Source organism: Lepisosteus oculatus, unplaced genomic scaffold (genome assembly GCF_040954835.1).
Source record: "Lepisosteus oculatus isolate fLepOcu1 unplaced genomic scaffold, fLepOcu1.hap2 HAP2_SCAFFOLD_62, whole genome shotgun sequence".
NCBI lineage: Eukaryota > Metazoa > Chordata > Actinopteri > Semionotiformes > Lepisosteidae > Lepisosteus > Lepisosteus oculatus.
In genome coordinates, this window is record NW_027168171.1 from 301,813 (window position 1) to 329,114 (window position 27,302).

At 45.2% G+C, this 27,302-nt stretch overlaps 18 non-coding genes across 18 annotated transcripts; 9 read left to right on the top strand and 9 right to left on the bottom strand.

Moving 5' to 3' along the window:
* Positions 1-719: 719 nt before the first annotated feature.
* Positions 720-861, top strand: LOC138232001 (U4 spliceosomal RNA). Its single transcript, XR_011186959.1, has one exon. It is a non-coding gene; the product is annotated as a U4 spliceosomal RNA (small nuclear RNA).
* A 3,144-nt stretch (positions 862-4,005) lies between these two features.
* trnar-ucg (transfer RNA arginine (anticodon UCG)) lies at positions 4,006-4,078 on the top strand. Its single transcript has one exon. It is a non-coding gene; the product is annotated as a tRNA-Arg (tRNA).
* A 1,556-nt stretch (positions 4,079-5,634) lies between these two features.
* trnas-uga (transfer RNA serine (anticodon UGA)) lies at positions 5,635-5,716 on the bottom strand. The gene has a single exon. It is a non-coding gene; the product is annotated as a tRNA-Ser (tRNA).
* Positions 5,717-8,228: 2,512 nt separating this feature from the next.
* On the bottom strand, positions 8,229-8,300 carry trnag-ucc (transfer RNA glycine (anticodon UCC)). Its single transcript has one exon. It is a non-coding gene; the product is annotated as a tRNA-Gly (tRNA).
* A 653-nt stretch (positions 8,301-8,953) lies between these two features.
* LOC138231937 (U4 spliceosomal RNA) lies at positions 8,954-9,095 on the top strand. The gene has a single exon (XR_011186894.1). It is a non-coding gene; the product is annotated as a U4 spliceosomal RNA (small nuclear RNA).
* An 833-nt stretch (positions 9,096-9,928) lies between these two features.
* Positions 9,929-10,000, bottom strand: trnag-ucc (transfer RNA glycine (anticodon UCC)). The gene has a single exon. It is a non-coding gene; the product is annotated as a tRNA-Gly (tRNA).
* An 845-nt stretch (positions 10,001-10,845) lies between these two features.
* Positions 10,846-10,987, top strand: LOC138231965 (U4 spliceosomal RNA). The gene has a single exon (XR_011186923.1). It is a non-coding gene; the product is annotated as a U4 spliceosomal RNA (small nuclear RNA).
* A 1,553-nt stretch (positions 10,988-12,540) lies between these two features.
* Positions 12,541-12,682, top strand: LOC138231938 (U4 spliceosomal RNA). The gene has a single exon (XR_011186895.1). It is a non-coding gene; the product is annotated as a U4 spliceosomal RNA (small nuclear RNA).
* An 833-nt stretch (positions 12,683-13,515) lies between these two features.
* trnag-ucc (transfer RNA glycine (anticodon UCC)) lies at positions 13,516-13,587 on the bottom strand. The gene has a single exon. It is a non-coding gene; the product is annotated as a tRNA-Gly (tRNA).
* A 653-nt stretch (positions 13,588-14,240) lies between these two features.
* Positions 14,241-14,382, top strand: LOC138231939 (U4 spliceosomal RNA). Its single transcript, XR_011186896.1, has one exon. It is a non-coding gene; the product is annotated as a U4 spliceosomal RNA (small nuclear RNA).
* Positions 14,383-15,215: 833 nt separating this feature from the next.
* On the bottom strand, positions 15,216-15,287 carry trnag-ucc (transfer RNA glycine (anticodon UCC)). The gene has a single exon. It is a non-coding gene; the product is annotated as a tRNA-Gly (tRNA).
* Positions 15,288-15,940: 653 nt separating this feature from the next.
* On the top strand, positions 15,941-16,082 carry LOC138231940 (U4 spliceosomal RNA). Its single transcript, XR_011186897.1, has one exon. It is a non-coding gene; the product is annotated as a U4 spliceosomal RNA (small nuclear RNA).
* An 833-nt stretch (positions 16,083-16,915) lies between these two features.
* On the bottom strand, positions 16,916-16,987 carry trnag-ucc (transfer RNA glycine (anticodon UCC)). Its single transcript has one exon. It is a non-coding gene; the product is annotated as a tRNA-Gly (tRNA).
* Positions 16,988-17,640: 653 nt separating this feature from the next.
* LOC138231941 (U4 spliceosomal RNA) lies at positions 17,641-17,782 on the top strand. Its single transcript, XR_011186898.1, has one exon. It is a non-coding gene; the product is annotated as a U4 spliceosomal RNA (small nuclear RNA).
* An 833-nt stretch (positions 17,783-18,615) lies between these two features.
* trnag-ucc (transfer RNA glycine (anticodon UCC)) lies at positions 18,616-18,687 on the bottom strand. Its single transcript has one exon. It is a non-coding gene; the product is annotated as a tRNA-Gly (tRNA).
* A 653-nt stretch (positions 18,688-19,340) lies between these two features.
* LOC138231982 (U4 spliceosomal RNA) lies at positions 19,341-19,482 on the top strand. The gene has a single exon (XR_011186940.1). It is a non-coding gene; the product is annotated as a U4 spliceosomal RNA (small nuclear RNA).
* Positions 19,483-24,916: 5,434 nt separating this feature from the next.
* Positions 24,917-24,987, bottom strand: trnag-gcc (transfer RNA glycine (anticodon GCC)). Its single transcript has one exon. It is a non-coding gene; the product is annotated as a tRNA-Gly (tRNA).
* Positions 24,988-26,682: 1,695 nt separating this feature from the next.
* trnas-uga (transfer RNA serine (anticodon UGA)) lies at positions 26,683-26,764 on the bottom strand. Its single transcript has one exon. It is a non-coding gene; the product is annotated as a tRNA-Ser (tRNA).
* Positions 26,765-27,302: the final 538 nt, after the last annotated feature.

Here is a 27,302-nt window from a genome sequence, read left to right on the forward strand (position 1 = left end):
ACCTGTACCGTCAAAAAAGACGCTTTTTTGGTGCTCTGTTCAAAAAGCGTCGACATCTGTTTCCAGCTGCAAAATGCCATCCGCGGACGCTGAAGAATTTATTTATTTAGACACCGCTCAGAATCCCCTGTAAGATTCTCCCTCAGTTCCTTTGAGCAGTGTTTTACCTCTTTCAAAAGGCTTCACTTTCCTAGTCACATTCCAAGGCTCATCGAACCCGGGCTGTTCCTCCAGTGGTATAGTATTGCAGTGAGACAGCACGATGCCTGCAAGACTATGTCACGCTAAACGCCACAGATTGTGTTTGTCCGTTCGTGTCAGTCGTCCTGCAACCACGGGAAGTGGGACACAAACATGCTGCAATGCTTTCAGGACGTTAGGATTTGTTTATGCAACATCCGAGAAGAGTACTTGTGGCTTGAATGTGAACTGTACGTGCCCGCCCCCTTTCCTCTGTAGTGCATGAGTTCCTCCCGGCATGCCCTTCGTCATTGTTCTGTCATCTTGTATTTAAAGGGTTGTATTTCTGCTGCTGAAAATAAGCAACGGTTTTCTCACAACGCCCTTTGTTTCCGACGGAGCCCTTGTCTGTCATGAAATTCTTCAAAACCTCAAGCTAGAAGAAGAAGACGACAAATATGAAGCGTTACAGCAACGACATGCCATGAGACGATTGATAACGATTTCCATAGGATCCCCGCGGTTGCCTGGCAACCGTCAGCTTTGCGCAGTGGCAGTATCGTAGCCTGTGAGGTTTAGCCGAGGCGCGATTATTACTAGTTGAAAACTTTTCCCAATACCCCCCTTCCGCCGGTTTGCAATACAATCGGCGAAAGCAATTTTTGACAGTCTCGTCAGAGACTGAGCAAGGTGTTTAAAGACAGATTTTGTCATGGTGACATCATGATAGAAAGAAACGAGCTTGTTACGTTTCAACAGAAACGCTCTTTAGCTCTTTCAGCGTTATGCAGAGAACAGCGTCTGTCGGGATCACTTTTGAGTCAGCGCGAAACGCCGTGTGCTGTCAGTTTGATTTCATATTGCTCGTAGCGGCGCCCGGCTTTTGTCTGTCAAACGTTAGGTTGCGCTTCTTCATGCTGCATCGTCGGCATGAGTGGAGCTTTATAAACGTCTGTACTTACTGCGCCCCATAAGAAATCGTTTGTCCCCGTTCAAAAGAGATTGTGCGATGTCCTGCAGCAAACCTTTGACAGTTTCAAAAGAGGAATTTATTCTGCTTCCTGTGCGTGCAGTAGTTACAAAGTTGAACGCCTTTACACGATCTTCTGCAGTTTTCAGTGGGCGGGCTTTGTCAAATGGCTTGGAAAAACGCACTGTGTTTCGGCTCGGGAAACATCATGAGCAGTGTCCTGCATGTTTTCTGTGTATAGCTGTCTTTTAACGCATACAGAATTCATTCGAAATCATTGATTTCTCCAATTAACAAGGGTCCCTTAAAGGATGAGTCAAAGTAACGTCTAATCGGATTAGTTTCCTTAGAGCTGGTTCAGAGTTTGCTCAAGAGTTTACCTTTCACAGATGCGCAAAGAAGAATGTTGGGGGTGCATGCTTCAAGGCACCTTACAGCTGTAGGGAGTGATTCGAGACGATTCGTGGCGTGTGCTCGTTCCCATATACCGTACGACCCGGGGTGCAGTGCTAGGATGACATACAATACCGCTTGGGCACGTAACGGCGTTATACAGTATGCAAGTGCGGGACGTGAGGGTTTTCGTCTGTTCGTTTTGTTTTGCTCTGCTTTGCTTTGTTTCGTGGTCAAGAGGCGTAAGGTAAGTCGTAATCCAGGGAGAACACTGGTGGCAAACAGTCCGAGGTGAGAGGCGAGGTCCAAAGTCGAAAAGGCAGAAGGGGAGTCCAATATCCAGAATAAACGAGGTAATGGAAAAACGCCAGGTAGAGCTCTCAAAGAGTAGACTCAATACCAAGCAGCGGGAAGCAGGTAAAGATGGTAAAAATAGCACTGCGTACCGCACGGTGGAGTGTGTGCAGGTGGGTTAACTCGTGCGGCGGCGTTTGTTAATAATCACCCACTGCTGGTGCTGATTAGATCGCTTAAGAGTTGGTCTTAACTGCCTGGTGGTCATGACAAGCTCCTCTTTAAGCTGTGGTTTAGTTTTGCATTCATGTGTTTCTAGAGCAGTTATTTATAGGGGTGGGTGGGTCTTTCACAGAGGCTCAGGACAAATACCCCACATGAAATTTTACTGTGTGCGTTCAGACAGTCACAGGTCAAGAGCCAGGCAGGAGGACAATGGACAGAAGAGCCAACGAACTAAAAATGAAAGAACAGGTATGAAAAAGCCACCATCTTTTTCTTTTTGACATTTTCCGACTTTCATGCAAGCCAGGACAAAGTTGCTCGTAGCTACTTGTGGATTCAAATACTCTATCGAGTGCTTTGATGAGTTTTTGCAATTTGATTGTCGTCCTGTCAGCCTGTTTCTGTTTTTTTTTTCAATCTAGGGATGGAAAGTATGAGGGAAATGATGGAGCAATCAATAACCGCTCCGGAAAAATGGCAGAAAGAAATGGTCCGTCACTAAGGACATTTGTGAAGCAGAGGAGTGACATCACCACAAAGGAGACACATTCTGCTGATGGTTTTGGTGAATAATGATTGAGGCGCGTTAAGAGAAAGGTAGCTGCGTCAGCATGCTTAGGCTGCAAAGGATCAAGCAAAGGTTTACTCCATGCTGAAAAGAGAAGAAAAGAAGCACAAAGTTTCGACTGTGGAGCCTTCTGCGCCATCTTCTTTAGCTGTGATGATGTTTGCATTGGAAAAACTGAGACATGCGTCCCTGGGTGGGCTTGAACCACCAACCTTTCGGTTAACAGCCGGTTTATGGTCAAAGAAAACAATCACTTGCGCTTCTTGCAGCCGGCAATCTTTTTCCACTGACAACCAAGAAATGGATTTCATCTTTCACAAGCTGTATGGATTTCTTCAAAAACAAGTTATTCCAGAAAGGAAATGAATTCTTGCATTAAACTGAACCAAGCTGTACATGTTTGTCTGAAATGATACATTCGGCACAACAAAACACGGAGAGAGGCACCGCTGGTATTCAGACCCAGGATCGCCTGCTTACTAGGCGGGCACTTTAAGCCACTAGGGAATAGCGCCAGCGGAGCACCGCGCTTTTACAGACACTTGGACACATCTGCGTTCGGTGTGCACTTAACCTGCTCTCTGAGCCCGTTGCCTCCGTCCCATTTAATAGCAGAACTGACGCCAAGAGAAATGATGAGAAATGGCATTTATCGGGCACTTTTCATGTCCAAGGAGCTCAATGCCCTTGACACCTCCCATTCTTTGGCGACACCATTTTTTCTTTTGTTTAATTTCTATACTTATTGATAGAATAAAAACGATATGTCATGTACTGTAAGGGAAATGTCTCTTTTTTTAATGGGGAAAGCTAGCACCAGCAAATGTTGTGTTTAGAAGAAGTGATTTAACATGACACGTGACCTAATTTACCGGAGCAAAAGCTCACCCAGCAAGCCCTGCTTTACTTCTACAGGAGAGAAGTACTGTAGAGTCTGCAAGATGTTCAGCTGGGTAGCTACGTCAGCATGCCTCGGCTGCAAAGGAACAAGCAATAGGTTTATTGCATGCTGAAAAGAGAAGAACGGAAACACAGCGTTTCGACTGTGAGATCTTCTCACACCTGAAGAAGCCTCACACCTGTAAAAGGCTCCATGGTTTTCTGTCTTCTCTTTTCAACATGGAATACACCTATTGTCTGCAAGATGTGACAATTTCATGGTGTTTTGGAAGAAAACCTTTTTTCTTTGAATTCAAAATCAATCGGAATTTCAGCACGACACATCAACACTTTTTCTGTTTTAAGGAGATGATATTTTAAACCTGATAAAAATAGTAGGAAACACAAGTTTCTTGCTGTGAAAATTTAGATGGGGAAGTGTACTACTAGTAGCAGTGTAGAGCTCTCTGTGGTGGAGTGCAAGCGCATGTCCTATGGGCCAGTGGCGTAATGGATAACGCGTCTGACTTCGGATCAGAAGATTGTAGGTTCGCGTCCTGCCTGGCTCGTGAGGCTTTTAAACCTCTCAGGTTCCTCGGTAACAGGTTGCCGTCATGTATATGAACTATAGAAAAGCATTTGCCACAACCCGTAAATTAGCACGCAAGTGCGGGCTAGTGAACACAGAACTGTATGGAGATCATCTCCAGCTCCGAGCTCAATTGCAATGAAAAAACATGCAGAACAGAACTGGAGAGCAGCTGAATTTGTGCTCGGTAGGGTGGGGAGGACTCAGCATTGCTATTGTTCTAATTGGCATGAACTGCAGGGGATCTGAATCAGAACATGTCAGTTAGTTCGATCATTGCGTCAATATGTAGGCCACGTTAATACAGAATTATTACTTTGTCTGTCTCGTCTTTGTATATAGCTGAATGTCCCTGACAATTTCATGTTAGTTTTTAAGAACGACATTGGTGCTAATATATACACATATAGCATATAAGGAACACGTAAAAGTTTAGTCCATGCTGAAAAGATAAGAAAACCGCCACAACGTTTCATCTTGAAATAAATCTTTACTTGTTGTTTTGCAGCCTACCCATTCTGACCTAACTCCTCCCTTGAAATTCCCTAACAGATAAGGGTACGTAACGGCTCATGCGATGCTCAGTTGCAATTTGTCCCAAAACAAACAAGAACAGCAGCTGAGGGTTTGAGTTTAAACATGCACTGTATTAAAGCAGCTTTTATTTCCATTGATAAATGCTAGATATTCCTACAGAGATTCTCCAGGTGAGTAAGCGATTCCTGTTTCTGTTTCTATTTCTGTTTCATATATATATACAGTATATATATATGTTACATGTGTCTCTGCAATAGTACAAATGTGTTATACACTATCAGGGGCTTCTTTTTTGTGCACCTCATCTACAACAAGGGTTTTTTTTTCATTTATGTTTGTGGACCTTCACCATTTGAGGAAGTGAGTTAGATAAGAAAGTTACAGGTATGGTGAGCAATGACTGACAAAGGCACGTACTGTGTATTCCTTACAGAAGTGTAAGCAATTTGGTCTAAAAAACACCGGCTAAAGTCCAACATCGTTAGCAATCTTATTACTTAAACAGAATTAACATCAATAAACTGTAAGGTGCTGGTACATGCGAGTAGATTTGATCTTCTATTAAACAAAAATGCAATTACAGCTCTAAAAAGGTCAGCCTAGACTTCTGTAACAGATCTGTTCAGGTCATCGCTGTTCCTCTGACCTTGTGAGTCTTTGGAATTTTAAAAGTGTATTTTGCTTGCCTTTCATGTGGTCTGTGTACAAGTCACTGTGGCGTATGCGGTCCTACACAGCCTTGCTATAGACGTGACGAGCCTCCGCTATGTTGCAATGGAGAACAGGTTCAGTACGGAGCTGCCGAGAAAATTCAGCTGGAAAGCTCGTTGCAGAAAAGCATCGGTATCTGTGTCCAGCGGCAAAGCGTCCTTTGTGGGTGCTGAAGAATCGATTTCACAGGCTGCGGGTCCAGGCGATTTAGAGTGTTAAAGGTCCCAGCGAAAACGAAACGGCGCTGGTCCTTTTACACGCATGCACGCAACCAAATGCAAAGGACGCCGTAGTCGGCAGGATTTGAACCTGCGCGGGGAGACCCCAACGGATTTCAAGTCCGTCACCTTAACCACTCGGCCACGACTACAGCGAGCGCCGCGGCCGCTGCCTTCTTGCTACAATCGAACAGGGAGTGCGAGGCGGCGGCGGCAGCGGAGGCAACTTTATTCAAGTTCGCTCTCCGTTTAAGAAACCTTTTACGCCATACGTGCACACACACACACACACACACACACACACACACCTCAGAGGACTTAAGGGTGGCTTCAAGTTGGAATGATAAAGTCTCCCCGTTCGGACATGAAAACAGAACGTTCTTAGACAGAAAGCAATCAACAACGGAGACATGTGGATGACGATTTTAGTCACTGCACTTTGAATAGCATTTTTACTCCAGTTACAGGAGATGCACCAATGGCCCTTGACCTACGCTCTTACCAATGCCTTGAACATTCAAACAAAACAGCCCTCAAGTCCTGCGGTTTAATATAACGCTGTTACGTGTCGAGGCAGTATTTGACTCTGTCCTACCGTTGAGACACGGGGCGTATATGGAAACGAACACATGCTACGGATCGTCTCTAATCGGTCCCTACAGTTGGAAGGCTCCTTGAAGCGTGCACCCCCATCATTCATCTTTGCGCATCTGTGAAAGGTAGACTCTTGAGCAATGTTTGAGCCAGCTCTAAGGCAACTAGTGCTATTGGACAGAGACCTCTGGAAGATCCTAAGAGTCTCTTAACACCACTTCCAGCAGCAAGCTTAATTGTTCGCTGGAGGTCTCCCACCCAGGTACTGACCAGGCAAAGAATCACCACTACATTGAATGAGGAAGTTAATCCTGAAATCCAATTACATATCTCAAGGTAAGACAAATCCATAAGAACATGTCTTAGTATTACTTCGTTTACATTAGTATGGCACTGAGTTGGAGCTCCTCTTTAAGCTGTGGTTTAGTTTTGCATTCATGTGTTTCTAGAGCAGTTATTTATGGGGGTGGGTGGGTCTTTCACAGAGGCTCAGGACAAATCCCCCGCCCGAAAGTCTAATGTGTGCGTTCAGACAGTCACAGGTCAAGAGCCAGGCAGGAGGACAATGGACAGAAGAGCCAACGAACTAAAAATGAAAGAACAGGTATGAAAAAGCCACCATCTTTTTCTTTTTGACATTTTCCGACTTTCATGCAAGCCAGGACAAAGTTGCTCATAGCTACTTGTGGATTCAAATACTCTATCGAGTGCTTTGATGAGTTTTTGCAATTTGATTGTCGTCCTGTCAGCCTGTTTCTGTTTTTTTTTTCAATCAAGGGTTGGAAAGTATGAGGGAAATGATGGAGCAATCAATAACCGCTCCGGAAAAATGGCAGAAAGAAATGGTCCGTCACTAAGGACATTTGTGAAGCAGAGGAGTGACATCACCACAAAGGCGACACATTCTGCTGATGGTTTTGGTGAATAATGATTGAGGCGCGTTAAGAGAAAGGCAGCTGTGTCAGCATGCGTAGGCTGCAAAGGATCAAGCAAAGGTTTACTCCATGCTGAAAAGAGAAGAAAAGAAGCACAACGTTTTGACTGTGGAGCCTTCTGCGCCATCTTCTTTAGCGGTGATGATGTTTACATTGGAAAAATGGAGACATGCGTCCCTGGGTGGGCTTGAACCCCCAACCTTTCGGTTAACAGCCAAACACGCTAACCGATTGCGCCACAGAGACTGACGGCCACTTGTGCTCCCTACATTTGCAGGTTTCTGGTCAAAGAAAACAATCACTTGCGCTTCTTGCAGCCGGCAATCTTTTTCCACTGACAACCAAGAAATGGATTTCATCTTTCACAAGCTGTATGGATTTCTTCAAAAACAAGTTATTCCAGAAAGGAAATGAATTCTTGCATTAAACTGAACAAAGCTGTACATGTTTGTCTGAAATGAGACATTCGGCACAACAAGACACGGAGAGAGGCACCGCTGGTATTCAGACCCAGGATCGCCTGCTTACTAGGCAGGCACTTTAAGCCACTAGGGAACAGCGCCAGCGGAGCACCGCGCTTTTACAGACACTTGGACACATCTGCGTTCGGTGTGCACTTAACCTGCTCTCTGAGCCCGTTGCCTCCGTCCCATTTGATAGCAGAACTGATGCCAAGAGAAATGATGAGAAATGGCATTTATCGGGCACTTTTCATGTCCAACTGCTGCAGTTTTCAGTGGGCAATCTTTGTCAGATGGCTTGGAAAAACGCACTGTGTTTCGGCTCGGGAAACATCATGAGCAGTGACCTGCATGTTTTCTGTGTATAGCTGTCTTTTAACGCATACAGAATTCATTCGAAATCATTGATTTCTCCAATTAACAAGGGTCCCTTTTTGAACCTGCCAGAAGCATTCTTTCAATGTAACAGATTTACTCTGGGGAAAGGCAGCATGACATTGAGAGTAGCTCAAGCTTTCAGCACCCGTATCGGACTGCGTGTATGCAGACACCGCTCAGAATCCCCTGTAAGATTCTCCTTCAATTCCGTTTTGCAGTGCTTTAGCTCTTTCAAAAGGCTTCGCTTTGCTAGTCACAATCCAAGGCTCATGACAGCATTTAAAACCAATCGCCACTGCGTTGGCCGGGAACCGAACCCAGGTCAACTGCTTGGAAGGCAGCTATGCTCACCACTATACCACCAACGCACGCCCACAGGCGCCCTGCAGGACACCACCAGAGAATGCTCACGATTTCGGAAGCTGTCTCCGGGACGTGCTGATTCCACACATCCTGAATAAATCATGATATAGTTAGTTGCTGTAGCTAGACATTTAAATGAGTTTCATGGCCAGATGGACTGTTTCCTCCAGCGGTATAGTATTGCAGTGAGACAGCACGATGCCTGCAAGACTATGTCACGCTAAACGCCACAGATTGTGTTTGTCCGTTCGTGTCAGTCGTCCTGCAGCCACGGGAAGTGGGACACAAACATGCTGCAATGCTTTCAAGACGTTAGGATTTGTTTGTGTAACATCCGAGAAGAGTACTTGTGGCTTGAATGTGAACTGTACGTGCCCGCCCCCTTTCCTCTGTAGTGCATGAGTTCCTCCCGGCACGCCCTTCGTCATTGTTCTGTCATCTTGTATTTAAAGGGTTGTATTTCTGCTGCTGAAAATAAGCAACGGTTTTCTCACAACGCCCTTTGTTCCCAACGGAGCCCTTGTCTGTCATGAAATTCTTCAAAACCTCAAGCTAGAAGAAGAAGAAGACGACAAATATGAAGCGTTACCGCAACGACATGCCATGAGACGATCGATAACGATTTCCATAGAATCCCCGCGGTTGCCTGGCAACCGTCAGCTTTGCGCAGTGGCAGTATCGTAGCCTGTGAGGTTTAGCCGAGGCGCGATTATTGCTAGTTGAAAACTTTTCCCAATACCCCGCTTCCGCCGGTTTGCAATACAATCGGCGAAAGCAATTTTTGACAGTCTCGTCAGAGACTGAGCAAGGTGTTTAAAGACAGATTTGGTCATGGTGACATCATGGTAGAAAGAAACGAGCTTGTTACGTCTCAACAGAAACGCTCTTTAGCTCTTTCAGCGTTATGCAGAGAACAGCGTCTGTCGAGATCACTTTTGAGTCAGCGCCAAACGCCGTGTGCTGTCAGTTTGATTTCATATTGCTCGTAGCGGCGCCCGGCTTTTGTCTGTCAAAAGTTAGGTTGCGCTTCTTCATGCTGCATCGTCGGCATGAGTGGAGCTTTTTAAACGTCTGTACTTACTGCGCCCCATAAGAAATGGTTTGTCCCCGTTCAAAAAATATTGTGCGATGTCCTGCAGCGTTCGCAAAGCAAACCTTTGACAGTTTGAAAAGAGGAATTTATTCTGCTTCCTGTGCGTGCAGTAGTTACAAAGTTGAACGTCTTTACACGATGTGCTGCAGTTTTCAGTGGGCGGGCTTTGTCAGATGGCTTTGAAAAACGCACTGAGACATCATGAGCAGTGTCCTGCATGTTTTCTGTGTATAGCTGTCTTTTAACGCATACAGAATTCATTCGAAATCATTGATTTCTCCAATTAACAAGGGTCCCTTTTTGAACCTGCCAGAAGCATTCTTTCAATGTAACAGATTTACTCCGGGGAAAGGCAGCATGACATTGAGAGTAGCTCAAGCTTTCAGCACCCGTATCGGACTGCGTGTATGCAGACACCGCTCAGAATCCCCTGTAAGATTCTCCTTCAATTCCGTTTTGCAGTGCTTTAGCTCTTTCAAAAGGCTTCGCTTTGCTAGTCACAATCCAAGGCTCATGACAGCATTTAAAACCAATCGCCACTGCGTTGGCCGGGAATCGAACCCAGGTCAACTGCTTGGAAGGCAGCTATGCTCACCACTATACCACCAACGCACGCCCACAGGCGCCCTGCAGGACACCACCAGAGAATGCTCACGATTTCGGAAGCTGTCTCCGGGACGTGCTGATTCCACACATCCTGAATAAATCATGATATTGTTAGTTGCTGTAGCTAGACGTTCAAATGAGTTTCATGGCCAGATGGACTGTTTCCTCCAGCGGTATAGTATTGCAGTGAGACAGCACGATGCCTGCAAGACTATGTCACGCTAAACGCCACAGATTGTGTTTGTCCGTTCGTGTCAGTCGTCCTGCAGCCACGGGAAGTGGGACACAAACATGCTGAAATGCTTTCAAGACGTTAGGATTTGTTTGTGTAACATCCGAGAAGAGTACTTGTGGCTTGAATGTGAACTGTACGTGCCCGCCCCCTTTCCTCTGTAGTGCATGAGTTCCTCCCGGCACGCCCTTCGTCATTGTTCTGTCATCTTGTATTTAAAGGGTTGTATTTCTGCTGCTGAAAATAAGCAACGGTTTTCTCACAACGCCCTTTGTTCCCAACGGAGCCCTTGTCTGTCATGAAATTCTTCAAAACCTCAAGCTAGAAGAAGAAGAAGACGACAAATATGAAGCGTTACCGCAACGACCTCCCGGCACGCCCTTCGTCATTGTTCTGTCATCGTGTATTTAAAGGGTTGTATTTCTGCTGCTGAAAATAAGCAACGGTTTTCTCACAACGCCCTTTGTTCCCAACGGAGCCCTTGTCTGTCATGAAATTCTTCAAAACCTCAAGCTAGAAGAAGAAGAAGACGACAAATATGAAGCGTTACCGCAACGACATGCCATGAGACGATCGATAACGATTTCCATAGGATCCCCGCGGTTGCCTGGCAACCGTCAGCTTTGTGCAGTGGCAGTATCGTAGCCTGTGAGGTTTAGCCGAGGCGCGATTATTGCTAGTTGAAAACTTTTCCCAATACCCCGCTTCCGCCGGTTTGCAATACAATCGGCGAAAGCAATTTTTGACAGTCTCGTCAGAGACTGAGCAAGGTGTTTAAAGACAGATTTGGTCATGGTGACATCATGGTAGAAAGAAACGAGCTTGTTACGTCTCAACAGAAACGCTCTTTAGCTCTTTCAGCGTTATGCAGAGAACAGCGTCTGTCGAGATCACTTTTGAGTCAGCGCCAAACGCCGTGTGCTGTCAGTTTGATTTCATATTGCTCGTAGCGGCGCCCGGCTTTTGTCTGTCAAAAGTTAGGTTGCGCTTCTTCATGCTGCATCGTCGGCATGAGTGGAGCTTTTTAAACGTCTGTACTTACTGCGCCCCATAAGAAATGGTTTGTCCCCGTTCAAAAGATATTGTGCGATGTCCTGCAGCGTTCGCAAAGCAAACCTTTGACAGTTTGAAAAGAGGAATTTATTCTGCTTCCTGTGCGTGCAGTAGTTACAAAGTTGAACGTCTTTACACGATGTGCTGCAGTTTTCAGTGGGCGGGCTTTGTCAGATGGCTTTGAAAAACGCACTGAGACATCATGAGCAGTGTCCTGCATGTTTTCTGTGTATAGCTGTCTTTTAACGCATACAGAATTCATTCGAAATCATTGATTTCTCCAATTAGGTCCCTTTTTGAACCTGCCAGAAGCATTCTTTCAATGTAACAGATTTACTCCGGGGAAAGGCAGCATGACATTGAGAGTAGCTCAAGCTTTCAGCACCCGTATCGGACTGCGTGTATGCAGACACCGCTCAGAATCCCCTGTAAGATTCTCCTTCAATTCCGTTTTGCAGTGCTTTAGCTCTTTCAAAAGGCTTCGCTTTGCTAGTCACAATCCAAGGCTCATGACAGCATTTAAAACCAATCGCAACTGCGTTGGCCGGGAATCGAACAGAGGTCAACTGCTTGGAAGGCAGCTATGCTCACCACTATACCACCAACGCACGCCCACAGGCGTTCTGCAGGACACCACCAGAGAATGCTCACGATTTCGGAAGCTGTCTCCGGGACGTGCCGATTCCACACATCCTGAATAAATCATGATATTGTTAGTTGCTGTAGCTAGACGTTCAAATGAGTTTCATGGCCAGATGGACTGTTTCCTCCAGCGGTATAGTATTGCAGTGAGACAGCACGATGCCTGCAAGACTATGTCACGCTAAACGCCACAGATTGTGTTTGTCCGTTCGTGTCAGTCGTCCTGCAGCCACGGGAAGTGGGACACAAACATGCTGAAATGCTTTCAAGACGTTAGGATTTGTTTGTGTAACATCCGAGAAGAGTACTTGTGGCTTGAATGTGAACTGTACGTGCCCGCCCCCTTTCCTCTGTAGTGCATGAGTTCCTCCCGGCACGCCCTTCGTCATTGTTCTGTCATCTTGTATTTAAAGGGTTGTATTTCTGCTGCTGAAAATAAGCAACGGTTTTCTCACAACGCCCTTTGTTCCCAACGGAGCCCTTGTCTGTCATGAAATTCTTCAAAACCTCAAGCTAGAAGAAGAAGAAGACGACAAATATGAAGCGTTACCGCAACGACATGCCATGAGACGATCGATAACGATTTCCATAGGATCCCCGCGGTTGCCTGGCAACCGTCAGCTTTGCGCAGTGGCAGTATCGTAGCCTGTGAGGTTTAGCCGAGGCGCGATTATTGCTAGTTGAAAACTTTTCCCAATACCCCGCTTCCGCCGGTTTGCAATACAATCGGCGAAAGCAATTTTTGACAGTCTCGTCAGAGACTGAGCAAGGTGTTTAAAGACAGATTTGGTCATGGTGACATCATGGTAGAAAGAAACGAGCTTGTTACGTGTCAACAGAAACGCTCTTTAGCTCTTTCAGCGTTATGCAGAGAACAGCGTCTGTCGAGATCACTTTTGAGTCAGCGCGAAACGCCGTGTGCTGTCAGTTTGATTTCATATTGCTCGTAGCGGCGCCCGGCTTTTGTCTGTCAAAAGTTAGGTTGCGCTTCTTCATGCTGCATCGTCGGCATGAGTGGAGCTTTTTAAACGTCTGTACTTACTGCGCCCCATAAGAAATGGTTTGTCCCCGTTCAAAAGATATTGTGCGATGTCCTGCAGTGTTCGCAAAGCAAACCTTTGACAGTTTGAAAAGAGGAATTTATTCTGCTTCCTGTGCGTGCAGTAGTTACAAAGATGAACGTCTTTACACGATGTGCTGCAGTTTTCAGTGGGCGGGCTTTGTCAGATGGCTTTGAAAAACGCACTGAGACATCATGAGCAGTGTCCTGCATGTTTTCTGTGTATAGCTGTCTTTTAACGCATACAGAATTCATTCGAAATCATTGATTTCTCCAATTAACAAGGGTCCCTTTTTGAACCTGACAGAAGCATTCTTTCAATGTAACAGATTTACTCCGGGGAAAGGCAGCATGACATTGAGAGTAGCTCAAGCTTTCAGCACCCGTATCGGACTGGGTGTATGCAGACACCGCTCAGAATCCCCTGTAAGATTCTCCTTCAATTCCGTTTTGCAGTGCTTTAGCTCTTTCAAAAGGCTTCGCTTTGCTAGTCACAATCCAAGGCTCATGACAGCATTTAAAACCAATCGCCACTGCGTTGGCCGGGAATCGAACCCAGGTCAACTGCTTGGAAGGCAGCTATGCTCACCACTATACCACCAACGCACGCCCACAGGCGCCCTGCAGGACACCACCAGAGAATGCTCACGATTTCGGAAGCTGTCTCCGGGACGTGCCGATTCCACACATCCTGAATAAATCATGATATTGTTAGTTGCTGTAGCTAGACGTTCAAATGAGTTTCATGGCCAGATGGACCGTTTCCTCCAGCGGTATAGTATTGCAGTGAGACAGCACGATGCCTGCAAGACTATGTCACGCTAAACGCCACAGATTGTGTTTGTCCGTTCGTGTCAGTCGTCCTGCAGCCACGGGAAGTGGGACACAAACATGCTGCAATGCTTTCAAGACGTTAGGATTTGTTTGTGTAACATCCGAGAAGAGTACTTGTGGCTTGAATGTGAACTGTACGTGCCCGCCCCCTTTCCTCTGTAGTGCATGAGTTCCTCCCGGCACGCCCTTCGTCATTGTTCTGTCATCTTGTATTTAAAGGGTTGTATTTCTGCTGCTGAAAATAAGCAACGGTTTTCTCACAACGCCCTTTGTTCCCAACGGAGCCCTTGTCTGTCATGAAATTCTTCAAAACCTCAAGCTAGAAGAAGAAGAAGACGACAAATATGAAGCGTTACCGCAACGACATGCCATGAGACGATCGATAACGATTTCCATAGGATCCCCGCGGTTGCCTGGCAACCGTCAGCTTTGCGCAGTGGCAGTATCGTAGCCTGTGAGGTTTAGCCGAGGCGCGATTATTGCTAGTTGAAAACTTTTCCCAATACCCCGCTTCCGCCGGTTTGCAATACAATCGGCGAAAGCAATTTTTGACAGTCTCGTCAGAGACTGAGCAAGGTGTTTAAAGACAGATTTGGTCATGGTGACATCATGGTAGAAAGAAACGAGCTTGTTACGTGTCAACAGAAACGCTCTTTAGCTCTTTCAGCGTTATGCAGAGAACAGCGTCTGTCGAGATCACTTTTGAGTCAGCGCGAAACGCCGTGTGCTGTCAGTTTGATTTCATATTGCTCGTAGCGGCGCCCGGCTTTTGTCTGTCAAAAGTTAGGTTGCGCTTCTTCATGCTGCATCGTCGGCATGAGTGGAGCTTTTTAAACGTCTGTACTTACTGCGCCCCATAAGAAATGGTTTGTCCCCGTTCAAAAGATATTGTGCGATGTCCTGCAGCGTTCGCAAAGCAAACCTTTGACAGTTTGAAAAGAGGAATTTATTCTGCTTCCTGTGCGTGCAGTAGTTACAAAGTTGAACGTCTTTACACGATGTGCTGCAGTTTTCAGTGGGCGGGCTTTGTCAGATGGCTTTGAAAAACGCACTGAGACATCATGAGCAGTGTCCTGCATGTTTTCTGTGTATAGCTGTCTTTTAACGCATACAGAATTCATTCGAAATCATTGATTTCTCCAATTAACAAGGGTCCCTTTTTGAACCTGCCAGAAGCATTCTTTCAATGTAACAGATTTACTCCGGGGAAAGGCAGCATGACGTTGAGAGTAGCTCAAGCTTTCAGCACCCGTATCGGACTGCGTGTATGCAGACACCGCTCAGAATCCCCTGTAAGATTCTCCTTCAATTCCGTTTTGCAGTGCTTTAGCTCTTTCAAAAGGCTTCGCTTTGCTAGTCACAATCCAAGGCTCATGACAGCATTTAAAACCAATCGCCACTGCGTTGGCCGGGAATCGAACCCAGGTCAACTGCTTGGAAGGCAGCTATGCTCACCACTATACCACCAACGCACGCCCACAGGCGCCCTGCAGGACACCACCAGAGAATGCTCACGATTTCGGAAGCTGTCTCCGGGACGTGCTGATTCCACACATCCTGAATAAATCATGATATTGTTAGTTGCTGTAGCTAGACGTTCAAATGAGTTTCATGGCCAGATGGACTGTTTCCTCCAGCGGTATAGTATTGCAGTGAGACAGCACGATGCCTGCAAGACTATGTCACGCTAAACGCCACAGATTGTGTTTGTCCGTTCGTGTCAGTCGTCCTGCAGCCACGGGAAGTGGGACACAAACATGCTGAAATGCTTTCAAGACGTTAGGATTTGTTTGTGTAACATCCGAGAAGAGTACTTGTGGCTTGAATGTGAACTGTACGTGCCCGCCCCCTTTCCTCTGTAGTGCATGAGTTCCTCCCGGCACGCCCTTCGTCATTGTTCTGTCATCTTGTATTTAAAGGGTTGTATTTCTGCTGCTGAAAATAAGCAACGGTTTTCTCACAACGCCCTTTGTTCCCAACGGAGCCCTTGTCTGTCATGAAATTCTTCAAAACCTCAAGCTAGAAGAAGAAGAAGACGACAAATATGAAGCGTTACCGCAACGACATGCCATGAGACGATCGATAACGATTTCCATAGGATCCCCGCGGTTGCCTGGCAACCGTCAGCTTTGCGCAGTGGCAGTATCGTAGCCTGTGAGGTTTAGCCGAGGCGCGATTATTGCTAGTTGAAAACTTTTCCCAATACCCCGCTTCCGCCGGTTTGCAATACAATCGGCGAAAGCAATTTTTGACAGTCTCGTCAGAGACTGAGCAAGGTGTTTAAAGACAGATTTGGTCATGGTGACATCATGGTAGAAAGAAACGAGCTTGTTACGTGTCAACAGAAACGCTCTTTAGCTCTTTCAGCGTTATGCAGAGAACAGCGTCTGTCGAGATCACTTTTGAGTCAGCGCGAAACGCCGTGTGCTGTCAGTTTGATTTTATATTGCTCGTAGCGGCGCCCGGCTTTTGTCTGTCAAAAGTTAGGTTGCGCTTCTTCATGCTGCATCGTCGGCATGAGTGGAGCTTTTTAAACGTCTGTACTTACTGCGCCCCATAAGAAATGGTTTGTCCCCGTTCAAAAGATATTGTGCGATGTCCTGCAGTGTTCGCAAAGCAAACCTTTGACAGTTTGAAAAGAGGAATTTATTCTGCTTCCTGTGCGTGCAGTAGTTACAAAGATGAACGTCTTTACACGATGTGCTGCAGTTTTCAGTGGGCGGGCTTTGTCAGATGGCTTTGAAAAACGCACTGAGACATCATGAGCAGTGTCCTGCATGTTTTCTGTGTATAGCTGTCTTTTAACGCATACAGAATTCATTCGAAATCATTGATTTCTCCAATTAACAAGGGTCCCTTTTTGAACCTGACAGAAGCATTCTTTCAATGTAACAGATTTACTCCGGGGAAAGGCAGCATGACATTGAGAGTAGCTCAAGCTTTCAGCACCCGTATCGGACTGCGTGTATGCAGACACCGCTCAGAATCCCCTGTAAGATTCTCCTTCAATTCCGTTTTGCAGTGCTTTAGCTCTTTCAAAAGGCTTCGCTTTGCTAGTCACAATCCAAGGCTCATGACAGCATTTAAAACCAATCGCCACTGCGTTGGCCGGGAATCGAACCCAGGTCAACTGCTTGGAAGGCAGCTATGCTCACCACTATACCACCAACGCACGCCCACAGGCGCCCTGCAGGACACCACCAGAGAATGCTCACGATTTCGGAAGCTGTCTCCGGGACGTGCCGATTCCACACATCCTGAATAAATCATGATATTGTTAGTTGCTGTAGCTAGACGTTCAAATGAGTTTCATGGCCAGATGGACCGTTTCCTCCAGCGGTATAGTATTGCAGTGAGACAGCACGATGCCTGCAAGACTATGTCACGCTAAACGCCACAGATTGTGTTTGTCCGTTCGTGTCAGTCGTCCTGCAGCCACGGGAAGTGGGACACAAACATGCTGCAATGCTTTCAAGACGTTAGGATTTGTTTGTGTAACATCCGAGAAGAGTACTTGTGGCTTGAATGTGAACTGTACGTGCCCGCCCCCTTTCCTCTGTAGTGCATGAGTTCCTCCCGGCACGCCCTTCGTCATTGTTCTGTCATCTTGTATTTAAAGGGTTGTATTTCTGCTGCTGAAAATAAGCAACGGTTTTCTCACAACGCCCTTTGTTCCCAACGGAGCCCTTGTCTGTCATGAAATTCTTCAAAACCTCAAGCTAGAAGAAGAAGAAGACGACAAATATGAAGCGTTACCGCAACGACATGCCATGAGACGATCGATAACGATTTCCATAGGATCCCCGCGGTTGCCTGGCAACCGTCAGCTTTGCGCAGTGGCAGTATCGTAGCCTGTGAGGTTTAGCCGAGGCGCGATTATTGCTAGTTGAAAACTTTTCCCAATACCCCGCTTCCGCCGGTTTGCAATACAATCGGCGAAAGCAATTTTTGACAGTCTCGTCAGAGACTGAGCAAGGTGTTTAAAGACAGATTTGGTCATGGTGACATCATGGTAGAAAGAAACGAGCTTGTTACGTGTCAACAGAAACGCTCTTTAGCTCTTTCAGCGTTATGCAGAGAACAGCGTCTGTCGAGATCACTTTTGAGTCAGCGCGAAACGCCGTGTGCTGTCAGTTTGATTTCATATTGCTCGTAGCGGCGCCCGGCTTTTGTCTGTCAAAAGTTAGGTTGCGCTTCTTCATGCTGCATCGTCGGCATGAGTGGAGCTTTTTAAACGTCTGTACTTACTGCGCCCCATAAGAAATGGTTTGTCCCCGTTCAAAAGATATTGTGCGATGTCCTGCAGCGTTCGCAAAGCAAACCTTTGACAGTTTGAAAAGAGGAATTTATTCTGCTTCCTGTGCGTGCAGTAGTTACAAAGTTGAACGTCTTTACACGATGTGCTGCAGTTTTCAGTGGGCGGGCTTTGTCAGATGGCTTTGAAAAACGCACTGAGACATCATGAGCAGTGTCCTGCATGTTTTCTGTGTATAGCTGTCTTTTAACGCATACAGAATTCATTCGAAATCATTGATTTCTCCAATTAACAAGGGTCCCTTTTTGAACCTGCCAGAAGCATTCTTTCAATGTAACAGATTTACTCCGGGGAAAGGCAGCATGACGTTGAGAGTAGCTCAAGCTTTCAGCACCCGTATCGGACTGCGTGTATGCAGACACCGCTCAGAATCCCCTGTAAGATTCTCCTTCAATTCCGTTTTGCAGTGCTTTAGCTCTTTCAAAAGGCTTCGCTTTGCTAGTCACAATCCAAGGCTCATGACAGCATTTAAAACCAATCGCCACTGCGTTGGCCGGGAATCGAACCCAGGTCAACTGCTTGGAAGGCAGCTATGCTCACCACTATACCACCAACGCACGCCCACAGGCGCCCTGCAGGACACCACCAGAGAATGCTCACGATTTCGGAAGCTGTCTCCGGGACGTGCTGATTCCACACATCCTGAATAAATCATGATATTGTTAGTTGCTGTAGCTAGACGTTCAAATGAGTTTCATGGCCAGATGGACTGTTTCCTCCAGCGGTATAGTATTGCAGTGAGACAGCACGATGCCTGCAAGACTATGTCACGCTAAACGCCACAGATTGTGTTTGTCCGTTCGTGTCAGTCGTCCTGCAGCCACGGGAAGTGGGACACAAACATGCTGAAATGCTTTCAAGACGTTAGGATTTGTTTGTGTAACATCCGAGAAGAGTACTTGTGGCTTGAATGTGAACTGTACGTGCCCGCCCCCTTTCCTCTGTAGTGCATGAGTTCCTCCCGGCACGCCCTTCGTCATTGTTCTGTCATCTTGTATTTAAAGGGTTGTATTTCTGCTGCTGAAAATAAGCAACGGTTTTCTCACAACGCCCTTTGTTCCCAACGGAGCCCTTGTCTGTCATGAAATTCTTCAAAACCTCAAGCTAGAAGAAGAAGAAGACGACAAATATGAAGCGTTACCGCAACGACATGCCATGACACGATCGATAACGATTTCCATAGGATCCCCGCGGTTGCCTGGCAACCGTCAGCTTTGCGCAGTGGCAGTATCGTAGCCTGTGAGGGTTAGCCGAGGCGTGATTATTGCTAGTTGAAAACTTTTCCCAATACCCCGCTTCCGCCGGTTTGCAATACAATCGGCGAAAGCAATTTTTGACAGTCTCGTCAGAGACTGAGCAAGGTGTTTAAAGACAGATTTGGTCACGGTGATATCATGGTAGAAAGAAACGAACTTGTTACGTGTCAACAGAAACGCTCTTTCAGCTTTATGCAGAGAACAGCGTCTGTCGAGATTACTTTTGTGTCAGCGCGAAACGCCGTGTGCTTGTCAGTATGATTTCATATTGCTCGTAGCGGCGCCTGGCTTTTGTCTGTCAAAAGTTAGGTTGCGCTTCTTCATGCTGCATCGTCGGCATGAGTGGAGCATTTTAAACGTCTGTACTTACTGCGCCCCATAAGAAATCGTTTGTCCCCATTCAAAAGAGATTGTGCGATGTCCTGCAGCGTTCGCAAAGCAAACCTTTGACAGTTTGAAAAGAGGAATTTATTCTGCTTCCTGTGCGTGCAGTAGTTACAAAGTTGAACGTCTTTACACGATCTGCTGCAGTTTTCAGTGGGTGGGCTTTGTCAAATGGCTTGGAAAAACGCACTGTGTTTCTGCTCGGGAAACATCATGAGCAGTGTCCTGCATGTTTTCTGTGTATAGCTGTCTTTTAACGCATACAGAATTCATTCGAAATCATTGATTTCTCCAATTAACAAGGGTCTCTTTTTGAACCTGCCAGAAGCATTCTTACAATGTAACAGATTTACTCCGGGGAAGGGCAGCATGACATTGAGAGTAGCTCAAGCTTTCAGCACCTTTATCTGACTGCATGTATGCAGACTCTGCTCAGAATCCCCTGTAAGATTCTCCTTCAATTCCGTTTTGCAGTGCTTTAGCTCTTTCAAAAGGCTTCGCTTTGCTAGTCACAATCCAAGGCTCATGACAGCATTTGAAAACATTCGTAACTGCGTTGGCCGGGAATCGAACCTGGGTTAACTGCTTTGAAGGCAGCTATGCGCAACACTGGCTCGCTCCAGAATAAATCTCACGTCGAGGGCATATTTTTTTCCATTTTACCGTGAGTCGGGCTCAGCTGCACAGAGGAGAGAGCAGAGCAATGAGGTCACGGGGACAGGGGAGTCACACGCTGGCGGTTTGAATACGCGGAAGATCACTGAGGGATCCACAGTATATGGACCCTCCGTGCGCCATCAGTCCGCACTCCGGACTCTGAATCCTGCCATCCGAGTTAAGATCTCGGCGGAACCTGAGGCGCAGTTCCTTCTTAAAACGTAATCTGGTGAGCATTTCTAGAATCGTACTTGTATAGATGCAGCCTTTAATGTGTTGCTAGGTTAAAATTGATGACTTCTTGTATTTCAGTAGGCAACTGCCCTCTTGATTTCGGATTTAATTTCTTTATTACAGGGGCGCTTTTATGAAGACAGAGTCATGTTCAGGTACTTTGCTTGATGGAGGAAGCTCATTTCGGACTCTGTGATCTGCTCACCTGGAAAGGTCTGCTATACTACTACAAGAGAGAAGTAGAGTCTGGAAGAAGGGACAATTTTATGATGCTTTGGAAGATAATGTTTTTTTTTTCTTATACTGAAAATGAAAGGTAGTTGTTTCTATATGGACTCAGTCTTTGGAATTTGTATATATATATTTCAGTGATCCCTCAGCCATTCCTTCTGTATTGTAATTCAATTTCTCTTTTAAAATTCCTTCCCCACTTCTAGGACCTGCAGTTGCTGAACTCCACAATGGCTTCTATTGGAAAGTCTGTGACTGAGACCAAGTGTTCACTTTTTTATGAAACCATTATTTATTTAGGAGCAATGAGCAATTCTTATATAAATGCAATAAAATCATTATGCTCAAACTATGAGAGAGAAAATTAAGGATAATTTAAGAAATCAGTCTTAGCTTGTTTCTATACACAGATGGTATTATTTATTTTCAAAGGAAACCCGCGAGGATTCCCCTGGTGTGCAAGATGTGCCTGAATACTCTTGATCAGCTTCCTGCTCACTTGAAGAGGGCGTGTATGAAGCACGCCACGGCAGAAAACATCAGGATGGCCTCTCAACAGGCGAGGGAGGACATGATGAATCACCTGAAGAACGGGGTCATCGTGGATTACCACAGAATAGAGATCGTGTCTGGTGAGGCAAACAGGATAGTGGTTGTAAGACTGCTAGAGTCCTTGGGCCTTTTTGTACATGGGAAGCCTGAAGACACATTGGCAAGGTGAGATATTTTTAATCTGTAAGGCTTCTGTAGTTTCTTTTTGAAATCATTGTTACAACATATTATGTAAAAGCATGTTGAAAAGAATCTACCTGCATTCCAGCGGCCCTGAGCAAGAGGCCGCAGTCCAGGAGGAAGAGATGCCAGAGGCTGCTCTAGAAACTGAAACAGAAGCGGATAAGGAAGGGGAAGATGTGAGCTCTGAAGAACTCTATCAGCAGTAAGACTTTTTATTTTTCAGATGTATCTATTTTTTACTAAAATTCTAATTTGTCTTATAGGTCTAAAATGTTTAAACCGGTGTTTTATATCCTTACAGGCCCTGAGTAGTTAAAAAGTATCAGCAGGCCGGAAGAGAGTGGCCCAAGCTGGACTCTATAGAAAGCACTCCCTGGATGCTCCTCTCCTGATTGGATTCAAACAGTACCTTACCAAGGATCTGGGAGTGGCAAATTATTCTCAGGAGGTATTTATTTTTTAAAGGCATTTAAAATTAAGCAATGGTATCTTCATTGTAAATGTTTTTATTTCTTAGCTTAAAATTCACCCATGTGAAATGATGTCAGCCATAAACATCATGACTCTATATTTCCTACCTGAATCTATTCTACTTAAATTATTACATTATACACAATTTGAGTTCATTTTAAAAAGTAAAAGGTAATGAAAGGAATGCATTTTCATAAGAAAGATAATACCGATATGCATGTGATAATCTTCCTTATATCATGTAGTGCATCATTTGGACACTTTGTGGGCTTCAAATACAATGAAAATCATGTTCTATGGTACAAGATAAATACAAAACTTAAGCTTTTATTTTAATTAGATTTGTTTATAAAGCATAAGCAATCATTTATTACATCGCTTCTTGAATTAAATCTTTTGACAAGAGGTAAGACTTCTGTTACATTTAAACCCATGTTTAGCTGTGTTTTTTAGATTTAACTGAACCAATTTCTGTGTGTGCTAATGTCCTTGAATTCTGACAACATCACACTAAATTACATGATATAAAACAGCTAATGTTTCTAGAGATAAAGTTTCTGAGATGCTTCTAATTACTTTTTATTACCAGGGACAGTTTAATTCACCTTGTACAGTACTGTAAGACCAAGATGCTTTTTTTAAAAGTTATTTAACATTTTATAGAACTTTGTCTACTATGGCAACATGATGTGCTTGGTGAAACTTGGAAAAATACTGCTTGGCCACTTATCTTAAGATAAAGATAGGATAAAGGTTTATCTTTTGCACCTACCTGACCCCCAGGGAAGGCCAATGCTTTCTAAGTTGATGGTTCCCTACAGTAGACTGTACTTTAATTTCAAAGGTAATGTATATTGACCCAAATCAGTTTTGGAATCCAATCTACTGACGAGATGGAGCACATCCTTTTTTCAGGATTTTAGCATCATACGTTTGGTATATTTAGTCCCTAATGCTGAAAGAAATGATCATAGAACATTTGGACACTTTGTGGGCTTGAAATACAAAGCAAATCATGTTCTATGGTACAAGATAAATACAAAACTTAAGCTTTTATTTTAATTAGATTTGTTTATAAAGCATAAGCAATCATTTATTACATTAATATATGTAAAAATAACATTTTAGCATCATACGTTTAGTATATTTAGTCCCTAATGCTGAAAGAAATGATCATAGAACATGACATCTAACCTTACCTGCGGTGTTTTTAATCCCTATTGCTCAATGCACGGTGAAAGCATTCCATACATGTGTCTGACAATGAGGAATAGGCCCCTGAGACAGTCATTTGCCTGTTTCACAAATGATCGTATTTTACTAGAGATTCTGTTTGGGATTCAGATGTGCATTCGGACAGCAATCCCTTTCAAGAAATGATACGTTCTGGATGAGGTCAAAGGTGCTGGAACACTGTATCTAGGATGTGTTTGCAGTGATTGTGTCTCCTGCTTCAACGCAGTGATATATAGCTGTGCTCCTGTAATTTATTGGTACATGCCCAGGGCAGTAAGCAGTCTGAGGATTTATTTCCAGATGGCATAGAGCAGTGAAGCAGTGAAGTAGTGCAAAACACTGGATCATTATATTATTAGAATCTATTCTACTTAAATTATTACATTATACTCAATTTGAGTTCATTTTAAAAAGTAAAAGGTAATGAAAGGAATGCATTTTCATAAGAAAGATAATACCGATATGCATGTGATAATCTTCCTTATATCATGTAGTGCGTCATTTGGACACTTTGTGGGCTTGAAATACAAAGAAAATCATGTTCTATGGTACAAGATAAATACAAAACTTAAGCTTTTATTTTAATTAGATTTGTTTCTAAAGCATAAGCAATCATTTATTACATTAATATATGTGAAAATAACATTTTAGCATCATATGTTTAGTATATTTAGTCCCTAATGCCGAAAGAAATGATCATTTGTTTAACATGCACGGGTCTGTCTCAAAGGATGCAGTACTCCTGAAGGGTCTCAAACCCTACATTTCGGATGCCTAGCTGTATCCCTCACATGTGGCACCTCAGAATGACTTCTAACCTTACCTGTGGTGTATTCAGTCCCTATTGCTCAATGCACGGTGTACATACTGCATACATGTGTCTTGAGAATGAGGAATGGGCCCCTGAGACAGTCATTTGCCTGTTTCACAAACAGGGACCTGGACCTGGACCTAGACCTGGCCCGTACAGGGCTCAAACCCGCGACCTTGGCGTTATTAGCACCACGCTCTAACCAACTGAGCTAACCAGCCTCACGACAGTGCTCCTCTCTGTGCTGCAAAAAATCAAACTCAGGGAATTTCTTTTGTCCTCCTTTGAATAGAAAGCCGTGTAATCAGTGTACGGGCTTTCTCGTGCAGTTTCATGGTTCTTGTAACCCAAATCCTACACTGGCCTGAAGTGCCCCCCCATTTCACAGCATTTTTCAGCTGATTTAAAATGTACCTAAAGGAGAAGCATTATTGAAGACCATCAATTACCAAGAGCTTTTGTCAAAGGTTTTGGTGGTCATTTTGAATGACCACAGAGCGCTGTGACCTCGGTTTTACATCTCATCCAAAAGACAGCGCCCTTTTACAACACAGCATCTCCGTCACTATACTGGGGCATTGGGACCCGCACAGACCTCAGGGTGAGCGCCCCCCCGCCGGCACCATTAACACCGCTTCCAGCTGGAAGCTTTGTTTTTCCCTGTAGCTCATCCAGGTACTGACCTGGCTCACACCTGCTTAGCTTCAGTGGGTTTTCAGTTGCGAGTTGCAAGGGGATGCAAGTGATGGAGCCGCTCGCTGCAAAAGCCACTGCATTGGCCGGGAATCGAACCCGAGCCTCCCGCGTGGCAGGCGAGAATTCTACCACTGAACCACCAATGCTCAGTGCCTGGGCCTTCAAAAAAGACGCTTTTTTGGTGCTCTGTGCAAAACGCGTCGACATCTGCTTCCAGCTGCAAAATGCCATTTGCGGACGCTGAAGAACTTATTTCTAAGGCAGCGGGTACAAGCGATTGGGCGTTTTAAAACCACCAGGAACAGCAAAGAGGCGCGCTTCTTTGCTTGAGCCGAAACACACCGACTGAAAGTGGACAACGTAGTCGGCAGGATTGGAACCTGTGCGGGGAGACCCCAATGGATTTCTAGTCCATTGCCTTAACCACTCAGCCACGACTACAGCAAGCCCCACTGCCGCTGCGTTCTTGCTACAATCTTACCTGGATCGCGAGGCGCCGGCGGAAGCCTATTTCAAAGTCGTTCTCCGTTTCAAAAAAACATTTCCAAAATACAAGCCTTGCAGACAGACACGCCTCAGAGGACTTAAGGGTGGCTTCATGTCGGAATGATAAAGTCTCCCCGTCCGGACATGAAAATGCCACTTTGTTACACACAAAAAAAGAATCAACAACAGAGAAATGCCCACAAGCATTTGAAAAGCCGCACCACGTCGCACTTGAAATAGCTCTTACATTAGTGGTAGACACAGGAATCGCCTTTTTATTTACGCTCTTACCAACGCGATGGAAAGCAAAACAAAGCAAAGCAGAGCAAAACAAAACGAACAAACGAAAACCCTCACGTCCTGCACTTGCATATAACCCCGTTACGTGCCCAAGCGGTATTGTACGTCATCCTAGCACTGCACCCCGGGTCGTACGGTATATGGGAACGAGCACACGCCACGAATCGTCTCGAATCACTCCCTACAGCTGTAAGGCGCCTTGAAGCGTGCACCCCCAACATTCTTCTTTGCGCATCTGTGAAAGGTAAACTCTTGAGCAAACTCTGAACCAGCTCTAAGGAAACTAATCCGATTAGACGTTACTTTGACTCATCTTCTTACGCTCAGTGCCGGATTGCTCAAACTCCAGCTAGGGTTAGGGTTAGCATTCCCACGCTACTTAGACACTTTGTTTACGCTCAGTGCTGGATTTTGGGAACTTCAGGACGAGTGGGAATTTTCTCCTATCTGTCCATTCTGTTTTGTTTTGGAGACTCTTGGCTGCCTATGTTGTTCAGTGCACCGTGAAGGAAACATTTTCCAAAACTGTGTCAGCTCAAAAGTTGTAAGAAAACCTCTCCAGGTGCTTTAACTCTCTTCATTTTTGTCATTTAATGTGACACTCGATGTATAACTGGAGCCTCACATATGCAAATGGTGAGGCTCCAGTTCGACACCCAGTTCCACACCACTTTACAGTATATGACAAAAGCATGGCAGACTGTGCCGGACCAGCTGGTAACTTCCGCTTATTTTGACCATATTAAACATTGGAAATCTTCCCACTTGCATTTGTGACACTTGATTTTGGCTCCACCTAAGACACTCTTAAATCTTCAAACACTTTTCTCTTCTCCCGCAACACACTTGTCTGTCGGCACTATGTGGCAGCGTTGCATGACAACCCATCTCACCACGGAAAGAAACCTAACAGCTTTGGTAAGAGAGTAGAATTACCTGAAGAACTGCTTTCCATGGAAGCAGGACCAAGCGATGTAGCATTTTTATAGTACCAGGAAAGGAGAAGCGGCACTTCGCCTTTGCCGCACAGGCACAAGGTGACGTGCGGCAGACGCCGTAGTCGGCAGGATTCGAACCTGAGCGGGGAGTCCCCAATGGATTTCAAATCCATCGCCTTAACTACTCGGCCACGACTACAGCGAGCTCGCCGCCGCCGCATTCCTCCTATAATCTAACACGGAGTGCGAGGTGGCTGCGGAAACCTTTTTAAAGTCGCTCTCTGTTAAAAAAAAAACCTTTCACAAGATACATGCCGGCAGACAGACACGCCTCAGAGGGTTTAAGGCTGGCTTCACGTTCAAATGATAAAGTCTCCCCGTCCGGATGTCAAAATGCAACTTTGGCAGACAGAAAAAACATCAACAAACCACAAATGTGGACAAGGATTTTACAAGCTGCACCACACTGCACTTTCAAAAGCATTTACATTCGTGTTAGACGCAGGAATTGTCTTTGTTTTGCGCGCTTACGAACGCCATAGAAAACGAAACAAAACAAAAGCCCTCAGCTCCTGTACTTGATTATAACGCCGTTACGTGTCGAAGCAGGAATTTACGTCATCTTACCACTGCAACATGGGGAATAGAGGGAAATGAACACACGCTACGAATCGTCTCAATCACTCCCTAGAGTCGTAAGGCACATTGAAGGGTGCACCCCCATCATTAATCGTTGG